A 27,857-nucleotide genomic window follows, 5' to 3' on the forward strand; every position below is an offset into this window, starting at 1 on the left:
GCTTCTTGCACCAGAGCTGTTCACTAGATGGGTCAACACTATCATAGAATCATAATCGTTTGAGTTGGAAGAGACTCTCAAAGCACATTTAGTCCAACTCCCCTGCAAAGATGAGGGACACCTACAGCTACATCAGGTTACAAAGAGCCCCCTCCAGCCTGACCCTGAGTGTCTCCAAGGGCAGGGCATCCACCACCTCTCTGGGCAATCTGCTCCATTGCCAGCCTTACAGTAAAACACTTCTGTTATTATAGCCAACGCTATGGGAAAAATGGTTTGGCAAAGCTAAAAAGGACACAGTGCTCTGCCTGGCTGAAAATTAAACCAGCATGGGAGCAGAGCTGTCCCATACAGGAGCTTCGCCAACTAGGTACTGCTACCGGGTCATTGATTCCATGTAAGGTATGGCTGACTCACAGCGGATCTAGTGGATATAAGAATGCTAAGCCCCATTTCTTATTTGGATTTTCATTGCAAATATTTTAGTGGAATACTAGGGTCTGAGCTCCCAGTTGGAGAATTTAAGGGGCTTTTTGTTTTTTATTTTCATCGTTTTTGTTTTAAATCATCTTAGAAATGAAAACTGGTGCGAGGAGGGAAACAAGCTGAAGAGCTTCAGCAAGACAATACTTGCTTCAGATTCAACCAAGAGCTAGTCTGCATGGCATTCTTCAAAAAGAAATTTCAACCCATATGCTGACATCTGGATGCAAGCTGATGAGGAATGCACTATCCTCTTTTTCCTGAAAACATGCAAGGTAATTGCAGAGTCTCAGTGCAAAGTTTACACTTCATACCTTATTCATCAGCTACAGAAACAGCTTCCTTTAGCACACAGACAACAGGAAAAAAGCTGATTTCATACCAGGGCATCACATAATTTACTTCAGTTCAGACTATAAATGTTCAGCCTGGATGCTGACAAGATGCCTTGAGATCAGCTTCCTTCACACTGTCTGCAGTTGGTGCTACTGAGTACTTCCCGGCACTCAGCCCAGGGGCACAGTTTGTATCTCTACATGCCAGAGCGAGGAAAATCTACTGTAAAGTCCTAAAGCAATGGAACTACACATGTAGAAAGTTACTGAACACTAGCAGATGCTTCATGTAGCACAAGGAGACCTGAAAGATGGAGTGGAGTAAATAGAGAAATCAGGCGTGGGTGTGAAACATGCTCCCACAATCTGTGATACAGAATAAGAAGGCTGCATGAAATGCAATCAGATAGAGCTTCGTATCAGCAGTAAGCCTGCCTGTCCTTACATGAAGCAGTGGTAGGTGATGGTAGGAAAACAGTGGATGTTATCAGGGATCTTCTGCCAGATCTCCAACCTCTGTAAGCTACTATCCATACTTTTGAGCAGAGCTACAAGTTGTGCACATCTTATGTCTCTGATCTGTATGGGAAATTTGCACCACCATTACCCAAACAGCGTTCTTCACACACTGTACATCGTAGGGTGCTGACAGTGAAAGTCTCGTGTTCCAGTCCTACATCCAAGGCTGCAAACCGTGCTCAGCCAAGTCTTTGCAGGCATTCATAGACACTGTAGAATTGGAATTCTTCACTCCTACTTGCACTTGTTCCAATCTTACAGTATCTTAACTCAAATACTAAGAATAGAGCACAATATGTACTCAAAGCTATATTTATGCATTTCTGTATTTAAAAGTTAATAAAAACAAAGTAAAAATGACCAATTGTATTGCTGCCACTAACACTGTATGTTGCTTCTTAAATATTAGACAAATAATTCAGACTTATTTGAGAACAAGTCAAACTTGTGCTCCTGGCTTTGCAGTAAAAATCACCACAAGACTCAAATCTTCTCAGCTCCTCCTGCCACCTCTTGTCCATTATCCTAGATTAATTCCTGGCCCTCCTTTGTTCTGCCAGCCTTTGCTGACAGGTCTGCAAAAAAAGTATTTTGCTGTGCCACATGCTGAGAAATGCATGCCAGCAAATGTCCTTCTCATTTCAATTACCATAGAGGAGTAGCTTCACGTCGTTTTCTCTGAATCATGTGTACAGTGTCAGGTAAGGCAGGATGTGACTCAAGCATGACTAGATTCAGAAGTAGGACTCTGTGAATCTTCTGGTTTCAGTTCACAGAGTTTGGGGTTCCGTACTTTTCTCCTAGACCTGCACAGCTCCCATGGTGCTGTGGCAACCAAGGGATGTTTCATAATAGCTGCTTTAAAATATTTTTTTTTAGTTTTCTACCATACCTAGTCCTGTGGTGGAGAAAAGTGAATACAGAAATTTATTTACCCTCTGCTTCTATTCCCTTCTTTCCCCATCTCTGCCAGAGAAATCTTTCCACCACCTTCAGACTTTTTAGCATTAGGAAGCAATTGGTTTGTCAGCAGCACCCAGAGCAGCTTGTCCTAGTCAGGAGATCATGTCTCTTCCTTCTTCTGTTGAGGATGTTTCAGAAACCCCCTACTTCAAGAGCAGTGCCTTAGCTTTCACCTTTGTTTTGAGACAAAGTTCGATTACACTTTGCCTAAGGAAACTCATGATCTCGTGTGCTCTGAAAGATGGCTTGAGGCTTTACATTTGCACAGAAGAACTGAGAAAACAACAGGGAAACTTTCTTAGAGTTCCTAATCTCAGAGATACACATGCACACAAATCCCAGTCTTGGCCCTAGAGGGCCACTTTCTGATATGTCAGAAAGTTTAATATAAAACCATAAAATAAATGTGTTCATGTACTTCTACATTGGAACATTATTTTTCCTAGTAGTTGAATGAAATTACAGGCTCTCTTACACAGTATGGGGAAAGTGAATGAATTCCATAGTTCTGCACTTCATATAATTTAATCGATACTAATTTGAATTGTATAAATTGGATAAAAATTAAGGCTACTTTTAAAAATTCTGCTACTCATGAAAAAGCACACACTGATTAATTGCACTAATCCAAATTAAACTTTGAATGGAATACTCGGCATCAAGCAACGCTAAGTTTATCCAAAACAAACAAAAAGATCCATTTGTATTTGAAATGTTGTTTCAACTAGTTCTCCTTAGGCTGACATGATTCACTACTGGCTTTGTATATACAGTTCTCCCAGATAGGCCTACATGCATAATAGGATCCATCTGAAGATCCAAAGATGGGACACGATGATCAGTGAGAATAGTAATACTAGAGAAGATGGAAGGAGACAATTAATTATGACAATTCTCGCAGCTTTGGCAGGTAAATGTTTCTGATATGAGTGCTTCAGTCATGCACAGATAGATGACACATTTGTGTGTAGGCAGAGGATGAAGTTGGGTGTGGACTGCGTGCCTCTGCAATGGGTACAGTGATAGGTTTAACTCAACACCAGTAGCACTGAGTCATCTTCTCAGAGCTTAAAGCTCCTCATCATTCCCTTTACGATGCAGAAAAATCCTGGCTGGACTACCTGCAAATTTTGGCTCACTGATGTGGGGCCCAATCTGAGAGAACGATCAACAGCACCACAGGGTTTCCATGCTCTCTCAAACCCTCCCCAAAAATCAACTGATTTATGCAAAAAGGTAATGCATACGTTCATTGCAACACTGGGCATTCAAGATAGTGTGGGGTTTTTTTTGTCTCATTCACTCTCCTATAAAATAAATACAGGTGAAAGTAAACTCTGTGGATTTCTTGAGGATATCTTGAAAGTCAAAAAAATGAATCCAGAAAACTGGAAAAATCCAAGCACATACTCTAGCAAATGGAAGAGTGTAGAAATAAAAGAGGTATCTACCATTGGGCAAAGAAGGGAGCTACAGCTCTAGCTTCATAATTCTGAAATGATGTCCAGCATCTGTCTCACATTGTGAAATGCCCATCTTTCCTACATAAATTGTTAACCAACAACCACTACAGCATGATTACAGTTGGTTCTCCCTTATCCTCAAAGGAACACAAAAATAACTGTGGCCTACCTTAACAGCCTGAGTCAAAGAAAACCCTAGGAAATCTCACAAAGAATATATAGAAGTGCAACAATAGAAAAAAATATATATAGCTGAAGTTGCTCTACTTCTTGTACCATCTGGTGAACTATGAAATAAATTTGGTGCAAATAAATATGCCTGCAGCATAGAGGAAGACAAATCTTGCCACAGTGTAATTTCCAGACAGAATAGGTGTGGATTGCCATCCTTCCCTCAGAAGACTAAGCGCCTATATTCTGTGGCCAGAGCAGATAGTAAGTGTGAGCATCAAGAGCAAAAGGTAATAAAGAATTAAAACTGAATGTACCAGAAGGATCAAGCCCTAGGCTGGACAGCGAGCACAGCCTTCTTTCCCCTTTTTCTGATCCTGTCCCTCAGAAGTGGCTTCTGCATCAGTAAATTCTTTCAAAACAGACCCTTAGTAATGTTAGTACCCAACTCCTCCTGAAACCAACACACAAGTATGCAAAATGCTTGAAAACTTAGGATTGCCCATCAGCCAGACCTGTGTTTGCTTGTCTCATAATGCAAGAGGCAGTTAGATCCAACAAATCCAAAGGTATAAGTGTTAATTAATAAAATTATTTTTTAAAAAAAGAAATATTGAAACAGTGATTCTATCAGAGCTTAGAAAGAGTGAGAGATTTCTACTTAATGTAGGTTTTCCTTTATTCTGAATCAGCTGGAAATCACCACAATAAGAGACAGATCTGAACTGGAAGAACTCTGGGTCTAACATAATTACAGTTTCTAGTCTGCCTAAAAATCATGATGAAATGATTAATGAAGATGTGCCATAACTGAGACATTGCCTGATCTCAGAAAGTGAGTCAAACCTGAAAGTTCACCAGCACTGATTTGATCAATTTGGTCAGAAAGTTCCTGAAACAGAAGTCAAGGTGAGTGACTAAAATGTGGGTAGGCAAGATCCTGCAGCAGTCATCAGATAAACCAGTTATAAATGCAGTTTGTTACAGAAGTCAGACAGCTAGCTGCATGTCCCAACAATAACACCCCCCTAAAAATGCAAAGCCCAGCTGCATGTAAATAGCGAATTCAGTTCTTCACAAACCCAGTTGTCTCTTTTGTTAGTAAAAAGCACGCACGTATTATGGTGATTTGTAGAAGCCTGACTTTGGCAGTCCAACCAATGTTATCTCAGGGTTTCCTTGGGCCCCCCAGGCTCTCTCTGTGCTCTCTACACCCTCCACACAGCAGTGGGGCCATCAGCTTACTGCGAAGGGAGCTAGTTGCCTTTTGTTCTGCGCTTGCAGACGTGTGGGTGACGACAGCAGCAGGAATTATAAATACAAGTAGCATTACATACACATGCAAACACCCCCACGGGAAACTCAGCCATAGGGTAAATCCTGAAGCTTTACTTGTCATTTAGTTATTCATAAAAATCGAAGACCTAGAAATAGAGAATTTTTTTTTAAAAAAGAAAAAGGAGACATACATCCTTGCCAAAACCCTCTGCTGAAGTGGACAGCCCCAGGGGCCGAGTTCCAATCCCTGCTTCCAACAGCAGTGGTGCTTCCCCGGCGGGGAATTCCCAAAGCGACTAAGATACCCCGGAGCTGACATGAAGCCAATAGATTCAGCTCCCATGCCAGACTTCCTCCAGCTGTCAAAGCAAGGAGTATGTCATGATAGAAAACCCACTGTGCCCTGACTACTCCCCTCTGGATCTGCAGCAGACTGGGCAGAGAGAAGAGCTCAAGGGCTCTACTGATCATCCCTGGCCTGAGATCAGAGATGCACACAGCCTCTGCTGCCTTACAGCACTGAGCACCTCAGACAAGGCCTTGTATCAGCCTCTGGATGCCTTCTAATACCTTCCTGCAGTAATGCTTGTGTATCGCTGCTCATTAATAATTCATCTGTTGCTCTGCAATAAGCTCCTCCCTGCCTCTTCCCCCTTCCCTCAGAGCCATACCTATGCAGTTATCTTTGGCTGTCACAGTACAAAAGACATCCATTTGGCATCAGCACCTTGCTGGGGTCTATAAAAGTGCAAGCTGAACGTTTAAACAAGTCCACGCCTCAGTGAAAATGAGTTACATCTGTAAGGAACGTGGTAAGTCATCAAAAGGGGCAGCTTTTCCTGCTGATATAAGAGCGGGCAGAGAGGGATTATCTGCAAGCTGTTGTGGACCAGTGTATACCAAGGCTTTAAAATCCTGTGTGGTTAAACAATGACTCATAGCTGATCCTTATCTTGCCTGTCAACACTAACCATTGCTTTACATGCATATCATTGCTAAAGTACAGCAGAGGATCAGGAAGAGGGGCAGAAGTGAACAACGTTAATTTACAATGCATGCAGCTCATTCAGCTTCTGTGCAAAATAGATAAAATCTTTAAGCCGTGTGTATTTTACGACTTCTTAAAATTAAATTTAAATAGAACTCAAGTCTTGCTTCACGCCATCTGTAAACAAAAAATTAATTGGAGGATTGCCAGCAGAACACCAGCAGAAAGTTCTTTAAAAATACTTCATTTTCTACGTACACAATCTATTCAAAACAGATCGCATAAACATGCACATAGTATATTTACCTGCACATATATACACACAAGCACAAATATATAACAGAGCACCCATCACTGCGACATCCTTTCAAACCATTTAAAAAACCTTAGCATCATTTTAAAACCCTTCTCAACAGTTGAAAGACAGACCCAGCCTTACCTTTCCAATTCCCAGCTTCTCTTCACCTTTTGAAACCGAATCCTCGCAGCTGTCTCTATAGTGACAGTGACGTTCCAGTCCCCACAGTGAGTCGGCTGCTGGCATGGTGGCAGGTGCCAGGGCAAGACTGTCTGCACCAGATACCTCTGCAGTCTCCAGCTTCTCCATGGGGTGCACTGTTCTCAGAACTGGGTCTGACATGCTACTCGGTATAGAAAGCTGTTCAACACCAACCCACACCTGAGGAGAAGGGGAACAGGTATAGATAAGTGGTCCAAGAGGGTTTTTTTATTATTATTTTTCTCTTCAATAATTACTGCTACTCAGGAAATAAATGCAATAGCACTGCTGAGCATATCTGGATAAGCTACACAGAACAAGCTAATTACAGGTAATTTCTCCCTGAGGGTTTGACAGCTAGAAAATACTTGTGTTACGAAGTTGCTGATAAGCAACATGATGAAAACCTCCTGCAATGTCCATCCACTGGCACGAGAGACCAGCAGTGAGAGAAGGATGCTTCTTGGCTTCTGGCTCCTGGAGAGAGAAGCAAGAGGGGAGATCTTATCAAGTGCTAAGTGAGGAGCAGCAGGTGGGACCTGCAAAGGTGTGCCTTTCAGGCAGCACAGGAGGTGGCTCCAGTGGCTTTCTTTCCTTAAGAAAGAAACAGTGAGTCACTGGGGTTACAAAACGCCAGCCATTATATATAGCCCCAATCATATGTTACGATGTGTGTATCAAGCTGCTGTTCAGTGCCAAAGCATACTTCCACTGCAAAACATCTACTCGTGGCAGCTTATATGCAGAGAAGGACGTTCAGACCTGGGTGCTCTTCCCCCCAGGTTCCCAAATCAGGGGAGATGTACCATGGAAACAGCTTCCTCTTTCTGCTACAGTGCACTGCCAGCACCTGCCAATACAGAACACTCCACAGGTGCTCTAGACAGTCATTATTACAGGGACCTTTTCATAAGCTTGCAGCTAAAGGTGTCTGGCGTAGTACTGCATTGCTGTAACCCTACAATCCACCAGAGAGGAGATGAAGTCCAGCAGTGTTTGTGGCAGCAGGTACCACCCAGAGGATTTATTGTGATACGTTGCTGCAATCAGCTCACTCGTAATTCCTCTCTGATAAACCGATCTGCTTAAGATGTACAGGTCCTGTTTGATCCAGATATTTGGAAAATGAAGTGCAAGAGTAGTCCTGTGTTTCTTTCTCTAAAAGTCCATGTTCTTTTCAACTAGTCAGACACAAAACATATACCACATCACACTGGAGATGAGCTAGCCTAGTACACGTTAAATATGATCCAGAGAAGAGACGCAAGAGAAAGAGTGTATTACTAAAACTTACATTGCTGTAATGCATGTTAAAAATCTTGTCCCAGACTGTACTGTTGATATGCCACGCCTATCGTGACAAGACTTGTCATATTCTTTTCTTGCTTCTTAAAGTAGAACAGAATATCCCAAGTTAGAAAAGACCCACAAGGATCACTGAGTCCAACTCCATTTCCACATTTATTCACATTTGTCTTCTTTTCCAGCATTTGGACTGTAAATGCTTGTGTAATACAATAATGCTATAACATGGTGTAAAATACAGCAATAATAACAGAGTAGCACAATCTCAGACTACATCAAATGAGAACAAGCCCAAACACAGCAGTTGAATGTGCTGTGAAGCAAAGGAAAAAGCTACTTACCCTTGAAAGGCCTTAGGTATGCAGGGATCTCCAGCAAAATTCCCTCACCCCCACTGCCAACTCTTAAATGAGGTCTGGGAAAAGGTGGATCCTGACTCCAGCCCTTCTGGTCACTCAGATGCTTGCACCTGAGCTCCCCTGGGTTGGCCCTGCCTGCCCACCAAGTGCTCAATCACTGGTCCAAACCATGACTTTGCATTTCCCTTACAACTTAGTAGTCGCTTTGTGTATTGCCCTTATCATGTTGGGTTACTCACCCATGCCCGTGGCTTTAGATGCTATAATTTTTTTTTTTTTTTTTTTTTTAAGTAGTTTGAAAGGAAATAATCCAGAAGGAGCCAGAAATAACACAGGACTTAGTTATATATATACTTCCTTAAAAGTGATTGTTGCATTAAAGAGATGCAGTGTCAGTCCGCATGCTTGGTAAGCACAGAGATCATCATCTGAGAAAAACTTCATCGCTTTAAATGAAAAGAATTTTCATGCTAACAGCATGCAATGCTCAGTCCCTTCTAATTCATACATAATTAGTTCCTATTTTGTAGCAAATCGATACAGAAAGTATTTTACTCTTAGAGAAACCAGAGATCATGAGGCTAAGAAGGGCTGTATCTCCTGTTGTCAGCAGAGCTGCACAGGTGCAAGACTCCTTTCACCAGAAGTTGTAGCCAGCTCATATTGATTAGCATACCAGCCAAGGAACGTTGGGAACATCCAGGTTGTGGTTTAAACCATTACTCTAGTCTCCACAAATGTCTAACAGCAAAGATGACCGCAGGATATAAGACAGCAACACATGGAGTAGCCACTCAGTAAGCATGGATTACACCAGAGGTGTTACAAAGCACTTGGGAGCAGAGATGAGTCTCCATAGTCCACCCTGTAGCCCACATGGGAGAAGGCTTTAAAGTAACTAACACAAAAATTAAGTTTTCCTCAGAGCATCTAAAATGAAACCTTTCAGTACAATCACATCCAGTGTGAAAACAACAGCTGACAGGTATTGAAAACAACAATACCTGTGCACGCACACCATAATGAGAAAACAAAATGGCGATGAATCTTGTACTACAGAGCAATCTGTAGTCCTGTTCCTGCCCTTGTCTAGAATCCCATCAACTCCACAAGAATTAGGATATATCTTCTTTCAATCTATAACAATCTGTTATATTTCACAAGTACTTTGCATTGTCAACAAGATTTTATATAATCAAGGAATACACTTCTCAGAATGCAATCATGTTAATGGCTGGGTACCAGATATTTCATACTATAACTAAGAACAGCTTCAAAAGTCACCTTTTCAGAGTGACCATAACTGCTGGAACAAAGGTGGTGGTGTTTAGAATTTTCCTCATTCCGCAAAATAAGAAAAAAAACATCTTGCCCACTACTCCCAGCTTCCCCCCAAAATGGAAGGAATTCCTGCTGATCTGTTCCTATTGAGCCAAATCAGGATTGATTTTTAAAGAACAAGTTCTCTGGTGTTTTGCCGTTTTCATGCTTCTAAACTTTTAACGGCAACTGTTTAGCACATTTCTAATTAGAAATGCACAATAATAATTAAAATAGTTTTTTTATATAAAAAGTCTATAATTATGTCTTTTGCTTTGTTTGACGAAACTATGATTTCTACCAAAACACATGACCAGCCCTCGGGTGGTCTATTCACAGCAAACAATGTATTGTCCTGGGCACAGAAGAAGAAAGACAAGATGTGGTTTAATTGAGCCTCAGACTTCATTTGCTCAACTTTTATGGAAACTACCAGTAATAACTCGTAGAGGGCACGCCATTATTTCTTCTTTCATCAACTCTCCATGATCGAATTCTTCCATTATCAGCTTCTTCTTTCTCACGCATTCAGTTACATTCTACTGCTGGGACACCACCATCCTCTTTGTATGTGGGTTAAAAAGTCAGAGTAGGGGAATTTGTTTCCTCACTACATCAGACACACGAAAATGCACAAAACCTATAATCAAGATTTCCATTAGTTGTGTTTTTTTTGTTTTTTGTTTTTTTTTTCTTGGTCTAAGTTTAGTTCTAGAGTCATAGGTAGCTTGATTGCTCTGAACCCAAGTGAATCAACAACAGATTAAAACTTCATTCCTTAGATATAATAAAAATGCCATCTCCTCATTTCTAGATAGCTTTGATATCAGACACAATATAGTAAAGATAACAAAAGATTTTTCCCCACTCCCAGATTATTAGAAATCTTTGGAAGTGACTTTGCAAATCTGTTCAAAGCTACCTAGCACAAAGTCACACCAAAATGATTAATTAGAAAACAACATTTTTATTAACTGCAGTGCCTGAGAAATTCTGATGTCAATGGTTGTGTGTTTGAACAAATTCTGTTCACTTATGCATTACACCTACTGCACATTTTGACAAGGGAGTTCATCCTACCAGCGATGAGATGCTTCTCACTGGAAATTAATTCTTTCTGTTCTAAGGTAACAGCATGGATGCAGGACACGATGGGAATGAAGGATTTGATAAAGAAAGATGAACTTGAGTGCTCTAGGCTTGAGGCTTTTAAGTGAATAATCCATTTCCATGGAGTTTAAGAGCCAAAGGAGATAGGGTGACTGGAGAGGAGTTGAGTTACCATACCAAGAGTTGGCCAGGAAGGGACTCTCAGGAGTCTGCCAGCTCTTAGTATCATCCGACAGACTGTTCCCACATCCTCCAGCCACCTCCCATCATTACATTTGCAGAGATTGTTCTGTCACTGCTGCATACCTGGACAGAACAGGTAGGTGCTCTGTGCCCATTGAGCAGAAGGTGAGTGGATCGTGCCCAGCCTGTCCAACAGCTTTCTGCTGACCTCATTTCAAGCTTACAGAGCTAGGAGGCCTAAAACAACATATGTGCATCCTACCTGCAATGGCACAGGGCTGCTTCAAATCAATCTAGAAATACTTCCTGCCTGCAAGAAGCTATACGGAAGCCATCATGAAAACCAGTATGGAACCAAAAGACATTCAGACTTCAGGCTTGAGTCCAATTCTGAGTCAATATGACAGTGTGGGTGGTCCACAACTTGCGGAGTCAAGACCACCACAGTTGTTCATCAGTGGTTTGATACCTGCTAAGTGTGTCTTTATTTCACAAAACAAACTCAGAACAAGCACATGCAGTGACACAATTGTGCCTGCCCCAAAAGGATTAAGATACAACACATTTTCCCACTTACATTTTCCCATTCCGCTAACATTATTGAAGAAACATTTCATTTTCAGCTGTGTTTTCAGAAAGCTAACAAGGCTCTTATGAATACATCAAAGCAAAGTCATCTTATTCATTTACACAAATGTTTCCGATTACTTTTCCTCTGACCGTTCAGACAGTGCTTTATTAAAAAGTCAGATGAAAAATTGTTTTTCAGGACCATCTCTCATAACTCAAGGTTTTGATCTCTCCCTGCATTTACAGAACATCTGTATGGTGCAAAAAAAAAAAAAAAGCCCTCAAAAAAAGGTACAACTCTCTACAGACTCAAGGTCTACTAGGAGTTTTTTCAGCTAGGAGCAAGACATCTCCAACAAACGTAATCAGCAATGAAAGCAGTGGGAAATACACTGATCTACACACACATGGGAAATATATTGATCTACACACACTGAAAATCTGTTCCCTTAAGGGTCTTGCACAAACTACACCTTTAGCTGACTTTGAATGGAGTCCTCAGTTGATTAAAGTGCTGATTTTGCATTATTTATGGTGATTGAAATGCATCTAAGTAGTACTTAACAATAGAATTTACACAAAGTTACTTGATGGAAAAAATAGAGGTGGGGGGGAGGGAGGTTGTTTACAAAACAAGTTACAGTAATAAAGCTGCTAGGCTGAGCCAAGAGACCTCTTAGTAAATCATTTATTCCACAGTTTGACAATATTTACAAAGGTTTTTACATGAATTATTTACTCAGGCTTTTATAACTTGTAACGTACTGTACACAAAACAGCAAAAACACATTAGAGTTACAAACCTGGGAACATACAGTTATGCAATGACAGATGGTGGAAAGGGCTCTGACAAAGGGTAGTTTACAGCTAACACAAGCAACAGCCTTTTCTATCTGTCATCAATAAAGGGATGAGGACTAGCAGGAAAATGTGATTCAAGGAAACAAGACAATTTTTCAAAAGCAACATTCTTTATGATCGCTGCATTTGGTTATTTAAAAACAAGTCTTTTGTTTTGAATGTCTGATTCTAACAACTGACATTTCAGTGAGTTACCACCCACCAACGAAAGGCTGCATGGCAGAAAATGGCCAGCGTTTATATGAAGGAAGCCCCAAAATTCTGCTGCCCACCACTTTAGCTCTTGGTCAACTCAATTGTTACTTTAAATCTGTCTGACAATCCTGCCCATGTGTATTAGCACCAGTGCCAGGAATTTTTGTGCACAATGCTCTGAAAGACATATTTGTTGCTTGAAATATTTCTAATTGAAATAAAAGAGGAGAGAAAAACAAGATCTTCCCTGATGCCATATTACAGATGGAGAATAGAAACTACCACAATACCTGAGGCACAGCACAGACCATTCAGCATAGGTTTGTGAAGCTTTGTGCATCAAACCGGCTCTTACAGCTACATCTCTTACTGCCCAGTGTTACTGAACTCAATAATGGCTATCAATATCATATACTTTGCATCCTGTGTAAAGGTATCATGGGTTCATGGCTTCAGCTTACCTGCTCTCTTCGCGCCCAAAGAAAAAATTGTAAGAGCACCTCACACTAAGCAAGACAAAGGATTTGGTGAGAGCATCACAGCACATTCAGTATTTCTCATATAAACTTCAACCCCATGCAGCATCACAACCTTCTTACTAATCCATAATGGAAGGCAATGAGTATCCCACACTCATTTTCACGCACAGGAAAATGTAGAGCTATAATGGAGAACAGTAAGTAGTGAAGACTTTGAAGACTGCAGGGACACAGCATCATCACACATCCCCTTCCCATCGTCAATCAGATTCAGATATGACATGCAAGGGATCTTTTCCTCCTTGTCGACCCAAGAGCTAACAAGTATTTAAGAACACAGACCACAAGTATGGGACTGCTGAGACCCTGACATAAAGCCTAAAATTGGATCTTGGTCAAGACCTTCACCAATGTAGGCTGTACAACTGAAGCTCCAGCTTCCAGTTAAGTGTCTGGACATATTACCACAGGGACTGAGCTCATCAGTAGCAATGTAACAGCTCTAATTCCTTATGCAGAAGCTCTGAGCCCCCTACTTTTAAATGAAGAGTAGAAAAATAATATAATTATATACATTTTGCTGGCTGAAGAAGACTCTCTATTTGTTTTCTTGAAGCAGTTTGATTTTTCATCTCAGAACAACTTCTAAAATCACTCTTTGGATAAAGAAAGGGGCAAGGATTATTGACTTTAGTTCACATTTAGAAAAGCCTTTCCCTAAAACAACAACTTTGTTTTGGGGGATTGTGTGTCTGTGTGCAACCAAATTCTTACCCTCACAATTTTGGTCTAAACTATTGGGATAGGAATTCAAACAAGAATATTCACCAACACTGCCCACCATCAAAGCAAAACCAACAGATCCATGTGGAAATTCAAGATAAAAGAAAGCATTAAACCAAAGTTCTAACTAATAGAAAACCCAAGGACTCTGTATGGGATGATTACAAAGCCTGGCTGGACATCACATAGGTGAATTTCCATGCCATAGATTGTATAGCAGAGGTTGTGATTAAACAGGCTAGTAGCTTATAGCCAGTGATTATACATACAAAAGACACTGTCTTGTTCTGCTATGTCAAATCAACATTTGGTTCACAGATAAAAGATTAGCCACAAGCACAGAAACAAGTACAATAAAACTGAAAAGAGTAGAGAAAAAGCAGGAAAGAAGATCAAAGATATTGAATGGTTTCTGTCTAAGAAACAGTTAAGTGGCCTCTAATTATTTGCCTGCAAAAGAGATCTCAGGGAACATATGAAGATCTATAAGCTACCAAAATGGCGTGGTAAAAAAAACCAAAATTTTTCACTGTTTCTTCTAGTTCAAGAACTGTCAGTAATCCAATGAAAGTAGCAGCTAGTAGGTTTGAAACGAACATTATAGTATATACTGCACATCATACACTTAGGTAGTTTCTGTCACAACATGTGGATTTTACAAATACATATGGGCTAAGAATTGGGCAAAATGCTTCCTGGTAGAGAAGTCCATCCAAGCCTTTGCACACAAAGACATTACCACTTCCTCATGGTCCACATGAGTCCAGATCGAAGAAGAGGAAGGAATGAACTTGTTAGAGGTAGCTGCCTATATCAGAACTAAGAAGATTGTTAGAAACTGAAAAGCCTCTCAACTGCACTGCTACCTGAGCAGATAAGAGAAAGTAGGATTTGCACAAGAAGATACCTGCTAGTTTCTCATTTTTGTGACATCATGAGTTTTGCTGAGAAAGTGTCAGTTAAATGACAAAAAGCTCTCATCACTAACCAATGTCCCCAGCTTTAGTTAGTTTTCCTTCAGATCTTAGCATGCTGTAGGTCTGATAGAAGTAGATTTTCTTTTTTTTATTTTTTTTTATTTTATTTTTTTTTTCTTTTTTGACACTTTCAATTAGGTTTTCTTCCTGCTGGTTTCTGAGGATCATTCCCTGGAGGCAGACGTACATCCCTGCCCTCTAACTGCTTCTGAAATATTACTACAGTTTTCAGGAGCTCTGCTATTGACTGAACTGCTCCGAAGTCCACTCATGACATGAGGTGGACACGTGCCTCTTGGAGAAGTTGCTGTTCCAGAGTATTCCCTGCCTACTTGGACAAGGAAGATAGAATTGTGATTTGGTCAAAGTATGCAGAGCATCCACACCATGGCACAACAGAGGGGCCTGATGCTCGTCATTGCCTTCTCCTGAGCTGGGACAGGCATTCTCATGCAATCCTAGATCACATAGTAATGAGTTACAACATCAGAGAGCCCTCAGCCTAAAGCTTTCAAGACAAAACTCACAAACACTTCAGAAACTCAAGAGCATTTGTTGAAAGAGGTTACGTCAGGGTTAAGTTTAAAAACTGTGGGTGTACAAGAGATGTGATACAAGTTCACTGTCCTCACTGATGTTAAAAAATCTCCCCATGTGAAACTTAACTTACATCAAATGAAATTCTTACCCAGTGACTGTGCCAGAGGCTGTGAACACAGCCAGAGACCCAATAAGAAATTCATATATTTTTTCCTATAAGTAAACATCTATCTATTCAAATTCTTCAGATAATGAATTTCATGCTTCTGATAGTATGATCTAATACTCCTACAACACTGGCTACAAGGATGTCCTTCTTAATGGGGACTATCTTTTACTATTTTAAGTTCCTTGTTTTAGTGGGAGTATCTTGGTGTTCGATATTCAAATAACTAATTATTACAAAGACAAACCCTAAGACAATACAGAATCAAACTAATAATAATTGCTTCCAGTAATAAGGTATCCTAAACTGAGCTCAAGTAGAAAGTTAATAAGCTGTAATTTTGATTGTTGATGCTTTATAGGAATAATGTTTTTAAAGAAAGCAGAAGTAAGTCATATAAAGCCCTTTTTCACCCCAGGTTGGACTGTAAGTCTGTGTTAATGTCTGTGTTAATTTCTGTGTAGTCGGAAGGAAAGAAATTTGCCAAGAGATTTTAATCCTGTAAATAATGGTTTCATTAAGAGCCATACATGACTCCACAGGGAACTCTAAATATTAAGATTGGTAATAAAATCATTAGTTGTTCCAAGTTATTCAGCATATCACGGAGCCCTAAAAAGTTAATGACAGTTAGTTAAGAGCCAAGTACAGATGGACCAAACGTTAGCTGGTTCATTTAAAATGGGGTTAGAAATAGTTCTTCACGGTGGGGAACAATCCTCAACAACAAGGCAATGAGCCTAAATGCTTAAAGAGCCTTTTTGATCACTAATTTCTAGCCACAGTCATAAAACCTTTTTGTGAGGTCCAAGAGTTAAGGTTTTGAATGCATAACAATGAACAGTAAAAGCCTCACAAGAACATTAAATAGTTATTTAAAAAATAAAAAATTGGCCTCCAGATCTCAAACCCTCCAAGTTTCCTAGAACATGGACACTGAAAATTTACAGGAGCCACTCTCCCTTCTGGAGAGCCTGAGACAAGATTTACATACAGATCTGTGTGTAATGAGTACACATGTGCATACATGCATGCAGGCAAACAAAAATCATCTGGATCCCAGAATCTCCAGTACCTCAATTGCTATACAGAATGTTCTCAGCACACATTCAGTCGCACAGAGTTGTCCAACCCCAGCCAAACCATCAGTGTGGGCACAGATCCCAACTCGGTACCCTCCAGAGGATCCCCACACTCTCAGCCTGACCCTGCTTTCCATGGGGAGAAAGCACTGTGCCAGCATCTCTGGAGCAGAGCGGTGTGGGCAGGCAGCCAGCACAGCTGCCTCCCTGCACCACGGGTCCCCCTCACACCTGCTGCCCACTACTGCCTGCGGGGACAGCCCACACCAGCAGCCCCTTTGGGCTGGGAGGAGGGGTATGGTTGGCTGTTCCAAGCAGAGTGGCTGGAGGTGACTGGGATGGTATGCCTTGCTGTGCCACTCAGAGAGCAGATGTCATGCGTGGGTGTTGAGGGAAGGAGGGTGGTCACCTCGTTGGCTTTCCTCGGTATTAAAACCCACAACGCTGCTCCCATCAGGAGGAGGAGTTGTAGCTTGTAGAAAAGAGCATCCCCTTCTGCAAAGCTGTGAGAGGGGCTTGTTCTCCGTTTCTGTGCCAGGTGAAACCATGCTCAGGCCCCAGAGGCTGGCAGCAGCTCCTCTGCCCCTTGCTGCAGCATTAATGCAGTCAGTGTGAGACACAGCTGTGGTAGCACCATTTTTTCAACCATAAGAAACCAACAAGGTAGTACTACTTGCACAGCAGAAAAACACCATCGGTGCTTTATGCTGCTGGTGTTTTCAATTATTTTGAATGCCCCTGGCAGTGAGACGAGTAAATAGCACACATCTTGTCCCCAGCTATGTTTCCACTTTTTTTTTTACAGAGAACTTCTTCTATAGGAGCAGGCAGAGTGTGTCAATACATAGGAAAAAAAACAAGATTCCCTTAATTCCCCACCTGCTTCCTTCATCAACTTTTCTGAATATTCTTCCTCCTCAAAGACCATGTATTTTTTTTAATCTGGCCTTCACGATGCAGAGTATGGATACTATCCCCATTAAACAAATGGGAAAAAAAAATTTCAGTGACAAAATTTGTATTCTGGGCTCTTACATACTACTCTTACACATCAATATTTTATCTTATTTAAACATAAACACACACACACACACAAAGCCATTAAAATGCCGGTCCCAACATTAAACAACATATTTTCCTCATTTCTGAAAGAACACATTCATCCAAGGACCCCAATCCCAACAGATAACATCTACACTTCTAGCTCTGTGCATATCCCTGTATTAACATTTCCATTCTACCATTCAGCCTACAAAAATATCTTTCAGAACTACTGCATTAGCAGGCTTCATAAGTGCAATGACAGTGCTGCTAAATTAAGTATACTTTGGGCTAATTTTATGTTTTTATCACAATACTGGAGGAATATTAGGAAGCCATTATTTTGTCAGCTTTCTCATTTAGCAAAGCAGCTTCAATTTATTAACAGTGTGGAGGGTGAATGAATCAATATGTTTCATTGGGCAATGTGTCATTTGTTAATCGGATATTGATGAGATTATTGACGCACAGCTAATTAATCTCAAACCCTGTGCTAGCCTTCATATGTTTCCTTAATTATGTTCTTCATCTTAGTCTTCCAACTTTGGCATGCAGTCGCTGGCTTGTAGGCAGTGAGTGAAGTAAGCTGTCAGAGGGTCTTTCCACACATTTACAATCCCTTGGCAGCAAAATTATTTTCCTACTTGTAAATAGGTATCAAACAAATATTTAATAATATTTGCCAGAAGACTGATATTGATTTGGCAGGGAGTCGCTCCAAATTAGCTTAGCAAGAGATCTTGCATCAGAAGCGGCATACTTAAAAAGATAAATCTAACGAGCATTAAATAATTATGGAACTGTAAACCTGTAATCATTGGGAAGTACTAAAATTGCTTCTCTGCAGTCGTTATCATTGCACTCTCGGCTGAAGAGACCTAATGTAACGGGATTTAGTTTTTCCCCTCCTGCTGCACAAAGACAAATGTTTTCTCAGGGCTCTTATTTTCTTTTGCCAGTTGGCCAAGTTTAGCAAAAAAGGAAAAGAGCCTTTCTAATGAGATATTAAAAGACAGGACTAATTTTACAGGGTGTGACAAGGGTCACACACCCTAATTTCTCAGGGTGCCCACAGAGGTCTGGGTGAGGAGGGGGCAGGGAGGGTTGATTCATTTTTGAGCATCCCCTTCTAGCTGAGGGCACAGCCCTGTGGTGGGATGCAAAGTCCTGCCAAGAGCTGTTTTGCCTATTTTAGCTGGAGTCAGCTGAGGACACTGGCATTCCCGGCGCCACGGACAAAGGGAGCTGCAGCAACTCAGCTCCATGGGGTGGCACCCGCCTGGAAACCCTTTGTGCTACCTACTCAGGCACAATAGCTTTAGAAGATGTATCATTTGCATCAGGCTTATTATTTTCTTATTTTTTAACTCATAGAAACACTACCAATGGGACTCAATAATGATGTAAATCCTGGTAGGGCTTTTGATAAGTAAAATAGAACAGACCAGCTCCAGCTGGATAAGGGTTCTCTTTCTGAAGGGTGGGAACATAGATGCTGAATACATCTTTACTTATGAAAAACATAAATTCAGTTTATCTGCTCAACATCTCCAACATGTACCTTAAACATTATAAAAATCATTTTTCTAAAAACAATAAACTATCAGCTGTCAGCTCTTAACAAGAGGACAAAGAGTTTGCATCCCCCTCTTCTATTCCATGCCTAGCTCAATTACTGAGAAGAAGGGAGGAAAGAGATTTCACAGATGGGGACAAGGTGGACTGGTGCTCCTATCGCTATTGATATCTCCATATTGATATCTGGCGTATGTTGCTTACATACATAGAACAAACCTGAACTACATTTAGAGTCAGGTAAGAGGTCCTCTGGGGTCTCTTTGGTAAAGACTTTTTATCCCTGCCTACAACCACCAGGAGAACATACCTTACAAAATCCTCTGCTGTTGCTATGGCACTAATTAGAAGTCCACTGTAATAGTGTGTATGAGTAGACCTTACAGCTTTCAAGACAGGACTGTATTACAAGCACTTGGAAAAGGCATTTTTCTCTGGATTAGGAATTTGTTGCCTCAGACTAGCAAGGTATCATGCTGATAATTCAAACAGCCCTTTCCAGACCCCTTCCAGGTATCCCTGAGCCTTAGGCTTCCTCCTAGCTATCTGCACAACAGCCATGAGGAGATGAGGAGAGGGCAGCATATCTGATACCCCAAGCCACAAGCCTCCCTAAATACATGAATTAGAATTTAAGGGTAAAGGAACTAGAAATAGTCCTTAGCATTCAAAAACAAATTGTTCCAGTAATGTGTTGTGCAGCTGTGGGAATACACATTATGTGTGCTTATATTGTGTGAGGACTATCGTGTTTCAGCAAGCAATGCTGCACCTTATTTAAAAATAAATAAATAAATTGGGCTTTAAAATGCTGTCACAGGACTCTTATTTTGAATATACTGAAAGCAAGCCAAGAAAAAAGACACAACAACTGCACAGCACAGTTTCTTGCAAGCCAACCAAATATATCTAAATGTGTCTTATCTTAGAGTCAGTGACTTCTCCCCTAAAAGTGAAATCAATGCCAATTTTATTCCATGTTTATATCAATCCTTCTAAAGGGAATCAATCTAAATTTTAGATAAACACTGACTTTGTCTGTAACCTTCAGCATTGTACCAATATTTACAGCTGTTCAGTTCATTTTCTTTCAGAAATGTTGACCAACAGGTTTATGCTGTGATTTAGTCCAGTGCTGAGAGAAAGAATGATAAAAATTTCATTTGATATGACACCACAGCAGTAATCGTCCTAATTGGCCTTTGTTTTTGTTTGTCATCTATAATTATTCTTTGCATAAATTATCACATGTTTGACTGCAGTGCTTATGATCAGTGAGTTCTTTAATATGCCATTGCAAAGATCTTTGCTGCAATATATTTACTCAGTAAATTCTAAATCCAATCTGAAAATGATACAAAGATATTTTTAAAAAGCTTCTAGAAATTATGAAAATAAAATGTTCCTGAGCTTCGTATCTCAGCCAACTGTGATCTGCACAAAATTCTGCTCACAACAGAAATCACAGCATCCCCAAACAATTAACCATTGCATGCCAAATTAACCAACCCACGCCAAATGCAGCAAAATGTTCAATCCCACTCTGAAATGGGAAAAGGAAATGAAACCACAATGTGAAAATAATAACAAATATATATATATAAAGAACAATTTAAAATTACTTTGATTTCTCCAAAACCAGTTTATGTTCTTGACATTATCTTTTCAACACAACACACTGTATTTTTTGCATCAGATTCTCAAAGCTGAGGTGAAATTGGCAGCAGTATTTCCTGTGGACATACCAGCCCTGGGAGACAGACATCCCACCCAGGTGCCCTTCCCAGCTAATTGAGCTGCCTCACAAATAACATGGTGTTTTTAGTTTACCATCTACTTTGCTCCCTCAGAACTCTAACACAGGGCTGTATTCAAACTACAAGCCTTAAGATATTACTGCTGCCTCTAAATACTGTTTGACTTCCAAAAAGCTGCTTGCAGGTTCACACAAATATCCCATACAATTTCTGTTTCAGGGCACCACTCTCTGTTTCCTACGTACCTCCCCCTCCCAGATGCTGGTGCTTACCTGACCCTATGTATCTGCAGTGTTTCAAGATAGTTGAGAGCCGTTACTCTATTAACAATATATATGTATGTATATCATAATTCTGTATCACTGTGTATAGAGTCATTCCATTCTTAATCCCCTGTTCGTGCCCAACTTATTTCAGGTGTGCACCAAGGATAAAATAGCAACTCTGCATACAGATGTGCTTGAACACTTCATCAGGAAGCCAAGTATACACACACTGCTTCTAAATAAAGACCATTTTACATTTGATCTGAGGATTTAAAAATCAGAGTCAGAACTGGAGGGCAGGTCATTTTCAATTTTACACCTGTGTCAGTGTTGTATGTTCTACAACAGAGCTGCTCCAAAAGCAGGGATGACAGCAGAATCGCACCCTATCTGCGCTGCTTTTCTACAAACAAAGCTCTTTAACACTCATCCTCTAAATTTCCCTACATGCTGCAGATTCTACCCACTAAACCCTACATTTTCAAAGTCTATTCTACATTTTCTTAATTCTAATTAAACAAATCTTAATCTTGACTTTAATGGCTGCAATTATGATACTTCATTATGTTAAATGTTAGTTGCAACATAAGAATAAATTGTATAAACAGTTTAGCTGCAATTGCATGGAGTCTAACTGTACATTACTCATTAACAAGATGTGGGTAGCAGCAATTATAACATTTCCTCCTAATGTCCCTATTTATTGAGTCTCAGCAGCAAGCCCCCTTTTCACAACACACACTGATTGACGATAGCAGCTTTTGTACTTGTGAAGAACAGGCACAGTAACCTGCTGTGTGCCTGTAACTCAGATCGATGGAAGTACACATTAGCTCTTAGCCTCACAGGCCGGAGTTCTTGAAGGTCAAAATAGCCATCAGCATCACTGTAGGGTACAGAAATCATTTCACAAATTGTGAACAAAAACAACACAACTTGCTTTGCAGTTTGATTATTGTTTATAGATACAGCAAGCCAAGAATTAAAGCATAGCCTTGAGGCAGCGTAATTATTTACAGCTGAAGACTCATATCATTATTAGCGTGCTCCTAATTGCTTGAAGTTATATCAATGTTAGCTGATTTAACACATTTTTGATAAGAGGCATGGAAATTGTTTTCTCTGCATATGGAATGCTAGATGGCTTCTTTATTTTTAAGGTCTTCTCTCCTCCTGTTCTGTCCAAAATGCCCCTTGTTTACCATTGGAAAAGGCTCCACACCTATAAATCCTCTTTTATTCTGGATGTCTATAACCATCACTGCAGTGTTTTGTTATGTTTCTGTGGAAACATATATTTGAATTTAGCTGGACTACAACCATACCAGGTTTGGGCTTTTACCAACCACAGACCTGACAGTTCCTCGACAACACCAACTAACTAGAGAATAAATCACATTTTGCATTGGGTGGCACACCCCAATCTTTCACTTCTCCATACAGTATTTATCTCAGCTGAGAGAAAGCTGTGCTAATCTATTGCAAAAGGCAATATAGAAAATCTCATGGACTCAAACGGCATCTGCGTAGGGCCTCACATAGACCATTCTGAGGACAGACAAGGGTTTTCTAGTGGAACATCATTGTTAGAGAAAAAACAAATTAGAATTGCTATCAAATCAACAAATGATTTGGGAACGTCTCATTTCACCTGGCCTGTAATTTGCTGCTTAATTTGTTCTTTTCATTCAAAGCAGAGGAGTAGTCAAGGGCTGACATAGGCAAAACCTTGAATCACACCAGGAGAGGTGAGTTTTTTCTAGTGAGGAAAGGAGACAGGGGCGTTTTGGGAGACCATATAGGGAAGCTGTTGCAGGACCTTCCCATGCCAGCATTGCATGGAAGTTGTTCTGGTAACCATAAACACGGCATTTCTGAAGTTGAGAGCATTCAACTTCTGCAACTTTTAAGACAGTCCTGCTCATTCATTCTAATGCACTACACATTCTTCAAGGTAAAACAAATTCAAATAAGGTTTTCTTTTCCTTCTCTAACTTCCTTCCCTTTCTCTAATTAGAGCACTTAAATTTTAATCTACTCAACAGATATTTCTGCCTCTGGAGTTGTGCTGCAGGCAGTAGGAAGGAAGATGCTATTTTCCAATTAAAATCAGAGAAAGGCAGTGGGTGTTGTCCATGCGCCCAACGTGGTCTTCAAGATACCCTACACAACGGTGTGGAGACCTTGAAGACTTTGCTTGATTCACTAAGAGAGGCGAGGGGTGAAATCAACAGGATTGTCATTGGAGGTGAACTAGATATTAGTAAATAAAGTCACCATCCATGTTACATACAGACCTTTGTCAGCTTACAGAAACAGTCCTGTGATAAGACAGGCAGGGATGCTGGCAGTCCCAAGCATTCTTCCACTTCTTCCCTAAGTACAGGCTTAATTTTATGTGCCAAATTCATAGTTCAGCACATTCTTTACTGAACAATGTCTCAACTACCTGAAGATTCATTTAATTGGACTAATTCATTTATAGAAACGCAACAAAGACCAAATAATTACAGACTGGGCTATTTTAAAATAACAATCCAGCTGCTGGAAGTTACAGCATCTGGCTACTGACAGAGGTGATGCTATCTGAATTATATATTACAGTTTCCAGCGAGCAAAATCTTCCATTTTTGTCTGTGAATGGGGAAATAAAAAACTGCAATAGTGTGTGAAACTGTCATAACAGCTTTTCACAGTTGAGACACATTAAATTACCAGCAATCAATATCCTGAGAAAAAACTTAAAAGAAATAGATTTGCTAGGAAGGAATAAAGAAGTACATCCAGTTTTAACTTGGAGCTTTAGTTTGCCCTGTGCAAGAGAACTCACAACAGATGAAGCTGAGAGAAACAGGGAAAAAAAACCCACAAACCTACAGACTGCACAAGAGACTTTGCCTGGGAACAAAAGAAAAGAACTTTTAGGGATTAACTCTTATGAATGCCATGATATGTGCACAAATAGAAACACTAACTAAGGGAGAAGTTTATGCAGGCCAAGTAAGAGCATGTCTTGAGGCTGCAAAGGACTGACTCTTTGCTATTCCTCTCTCATAAGCTTAAAAGCTAAATGACCGTCTGTTATTCCTCACTAGATGCTTCATAGTCTTGGCATCTTATAAATGGATCTTCTGCCACCTGGTCTCATTTTCTGAGACAAGAAATAATGGATTCTGTGATGACACGTGGGTTTTCTGCTGTGTGACTCACGCACTTCGTACTTTTTAACAGTTTTTGTTTTCTGATTCTAGCTGGAGTTGCATGACACTCAAAGTCAAAGACAGCTAATACAGTAAATGGAAACTGCTGTCAGTATGAACCAGATTAGTCAATCCCTATAGCACAAGTGAATTTCAGATAGCAGCTCAAGCATGACCACTATGATCACAGCTTAGTGTTTATGTATACACAGAAATAATGAAGCGGCCTGGCAATTACTGGAAATACATTCCTCAAGCTTTCAGGCTATGCCAAGCTTAAAATTGTGGTCAGCTCATGTGGGAGAAACTAGATCAACTTGGATTGCATTGCAGCAGTTGTAATTGAATTGTATATTTTGCCTTTCTATAAAACTTCCAGTGCTAAGTGCACAGCAGTCTAAACGACTGTGACATATAGCACTTTCCATGCCTTTCAATTTGCAAGTCTACGCTGCAGACTCACGCACATCGCGCCAGCACAGCAAACCACCATGCAGCACCCTGCCTTACAGAGGCCACAAGACTGCCAAGCTCAAAGCTCACAGCAGCCAAGGGAGGAACCGCTGCAATTTGCTGATGAGCAGAACACACAGGTTTGGAGCAGAATCCAGTCCTGCCCACGTCAACAGGAGTTCTGCTGCTTCCTTCAGATGGGCTAGGGTCATGCCTTCCAAGTTTGCACACACCACTGAGACTCTGGTGCTTGTAACATTGACCCACTACACTGGAGTTAACCAAATAAGACAATAAATCCCAGCTCTCATCACCCCCCCAACCACCCTGACTACCCTCTCACCTAATATTGGAAGATCTCTCCACTACAGCGCCCTTTCTATACACAGTAGAATTGTTAGAATCATAGACCAGCTTGAGTTGGAAGAGATCCAATAAGGATCTGTGAATACACCACCAGCTACCACCACTATTTTTTTAATGGAAATTAAAACCCTAAGACTAAGAGTATTGTCCAAACACTCCTTGAATTCCAGCAGCCTGGGGAGCCTGTTCCATGCCCACCTCACTCTGGTCAAGAAAATCTGCTATGAAGACAGTTCCTATGAAAGAACTGAACTTGTTCAGCCTGGAGAACAGAAGGCTGTTGGGATTGCCTCTCCAAGGCCTTTCTGAATTCAAAGGGAGACTGTAAATGGAAGAGAAATCAACTTTTGATAAGGATAGATAGTGATAGCACATTTATTTCCTAGCACTTTATTTCCTAAAGTATACACCTATGAACTACAAAGTAGAACAAGTAAGGAGAGGCTGCTGTCCCATTGCCTGCAGTGGGTCCCATACTACAGGGCCGTCCCACGGCTGGCATCTGGAGAAGTGCACGTTGGGCAGTGCAGGGCTGCCCATGGCTGCCAGTCCAGTGGCATCATCTTGGCCACTGCTGTCCTGGCCATCACAAAACATGCACAAAGGAAAGGCAGGGTGGCCCAGGGAGCCTGCAGCTGGGATGTTTCTGGGGCCTGCGGGAGCTCTTTCTGAATGGGGTCAGGTGTCAAAGTGGGCACCCAGCATCTGGCTGCTGCTCAGTGGCAGCGTGGAACAGGGCAGACCCTAGCAGGCTGTGAGCAGGGCCTGCTTGTGCTTGGGGGTGTGTCTTCCTTGGGGCACCCGGCTGGCAGGGGTCCCATGAGTGCCGCTGGCTGCTTGCCTTCCAGCTCTGCTGCCTGCAGGCTCCTCTCTGGCCCAGCAGCTGCTCCCCATATGAGCTGAGCACCTGTGCTGCTCTTCTGGGGGGTCTCATTCCATGCTTCCTGCAGGGCAGGACCAGGGGCAGCCATGGCACTTCTTTTCTGGGCTGCTCTTCACTTGCAGTGCTGCAGCAGGTGTGGGTAATCTGTCTCCTGAAGAATGGGCTAGAGTATAGCAGTAACTGGAAAAGTACAAGAGTTAGCTGCTGTCGGCGTGGTGCTAAAGGACAGCAAGATACAGGAACCAGGACTTTTCACGGCTGAGGACAAATGCAGGCATTAGCAAGGTTTATCGGTGGCTTAGTTTCAGCTGGGATGGAATTGTATTCTTCAGAGTGCTGGTATGACACTATGGTTTGCTTCCAGGAGAAAACCAGTGTTGATAGCACACCAATGGTTTTAGCTGCTGTAAAGCAGTACTATTCAGAGCCAAGGCCATCCTCAGCAAAGGGGCCAAGGAGCTGGGAGGAATCAGGATTAGGACATCTGACTTAAACTTGCCGAAGAGACAGTCCACACCATATGACATCAAATGGAAGGAGTCTTGGAGAGGTGGGAGTGTCCTGGGCTTGGTTCCAGGGCTGGTGAGCAGTTTCTTATGGATCACTTATTATACTTATTCACATAGGTATATAGAGATATACACAGGCACAACTATTATCCTTCTTCTTGTCTCTTTCCTAATAAGTTCTCATTTTTTTCCTCAATTCTCTCCCCCATCCAACTGGGAAGGGGGGAAGTGAGCAAACAACTATGTGAAGCTGAGCCAAATGCTGGGTTAACCTTCAACTGCTGGTCAATTCAGTCCTACCACATAGCCTGACTACATCAAGATACTTTGTGAATGTACTGTGAGTGCCGATTCACATAGGGAACAATTGATGTACGTACTTTCCTACTGCTAGCAAACACCACTTCTTCAGCCAGAAACTCAGGAAGCGAAGGAGATCTTTCCATGGCCCATGAAACTCTCGTGAAGCCACAGTAGTTGAGCTGGTGAACAAAGCTCTTCATGCTTGTACCTTGTACCATCATGCTTGTACCACCCTGCCACAACCTTCTTTCACACAGTTATGGAGAGTGATAAGGTCTCCCCTATGCAAACATTATATACGTTGATGTTTGGGGGACACTTGCAACACTGGAATGTACAATTACCCTCCCTTCTAAATAGAAGTTCCCAATTCTGTGATAGATGAAAATATCTCCTGCCACTTCTAACCTTGTTTCCAGTATTTCTAAGCTGTAGTATCTATAATGGTTAACAATTTATCCAATTTTGGCTGTTGAAGTAATCTTCCTAATTTTTCTTATCAGAATTCAGTTTTTCTCCCAGTAACCAGGCAGTGTCACAAGACTGCAATAACTAGGCTGGAAAGAAACAAAAGGGAACCTATAATTTGATGAAAAGCTTGCATTATTAATCAATCTTCTACTGTATAAAGCTACTGTTCCACTTAATACTCTGCTAGGCTTCTTAAATACTAAAATTAATATTGCAGAAAAGAAGTGGAACAATATACATATTAAATATTTAACAGAGAGTATTTTATTTGATCAAGAGAAAAGGGCAACCCAAACATTTTTGGACACTCCAGTTTAATTTAGCTGGAGTAAAGCTTTCATTTAAATAGCTCTCTTCTCAGATGGTACACAAACATCCCTAATTACAAAGCTATCCAGGGAAGA

At 41.0% G+C, this 27,857-nt stretch overlaps 1 protein-coding gene and 1 pseudogene across 1 annotated transcript in view; both read right to left on the reverse strand.

Moving 5' to 3' along the window:
• The window catches only part of LOC128087817 (orofacial cleft 1 candidate gene 1 protein homolog), a 41,658-nt gene extending 34,784 nt beyond the window's left edge, over positions 1-6,874 (reverse strand). The window contains exon 1 of the mRNA XM_052697733.1: positions 6,640-6,874. The gene's annotated coding sequence lies outside the window, so the exon portion shown is untranslated. The remainder of the gene's footprint in view (positions 1-6,639) is intronic.
• On the reverse strand, positions 6,005-27,203 carry LOC128087693 (uncharacterized; annotated as a pseudogene).
• Between the last annotated feature and the right edge of the window lie 654 nt (positions 27,204-27,857).

This window comes from Tympanuchus pallidicinctus, unplaced genomic scaffold (assembly GCF_026119805.1).
Source record: "Tympanuchus pallidicinctus isolate F22 unplaced genomic scaffold, pur_lepc_1.0 scaffold31, whole genome shotgun sequence".
Classification (NCBI taxonomy): Eukaryota; Metazoa; Chordata; class Aves; order Galliformes; family Phasianidae; genus Tympanuchus; species Tympanuchus pallidicinctus.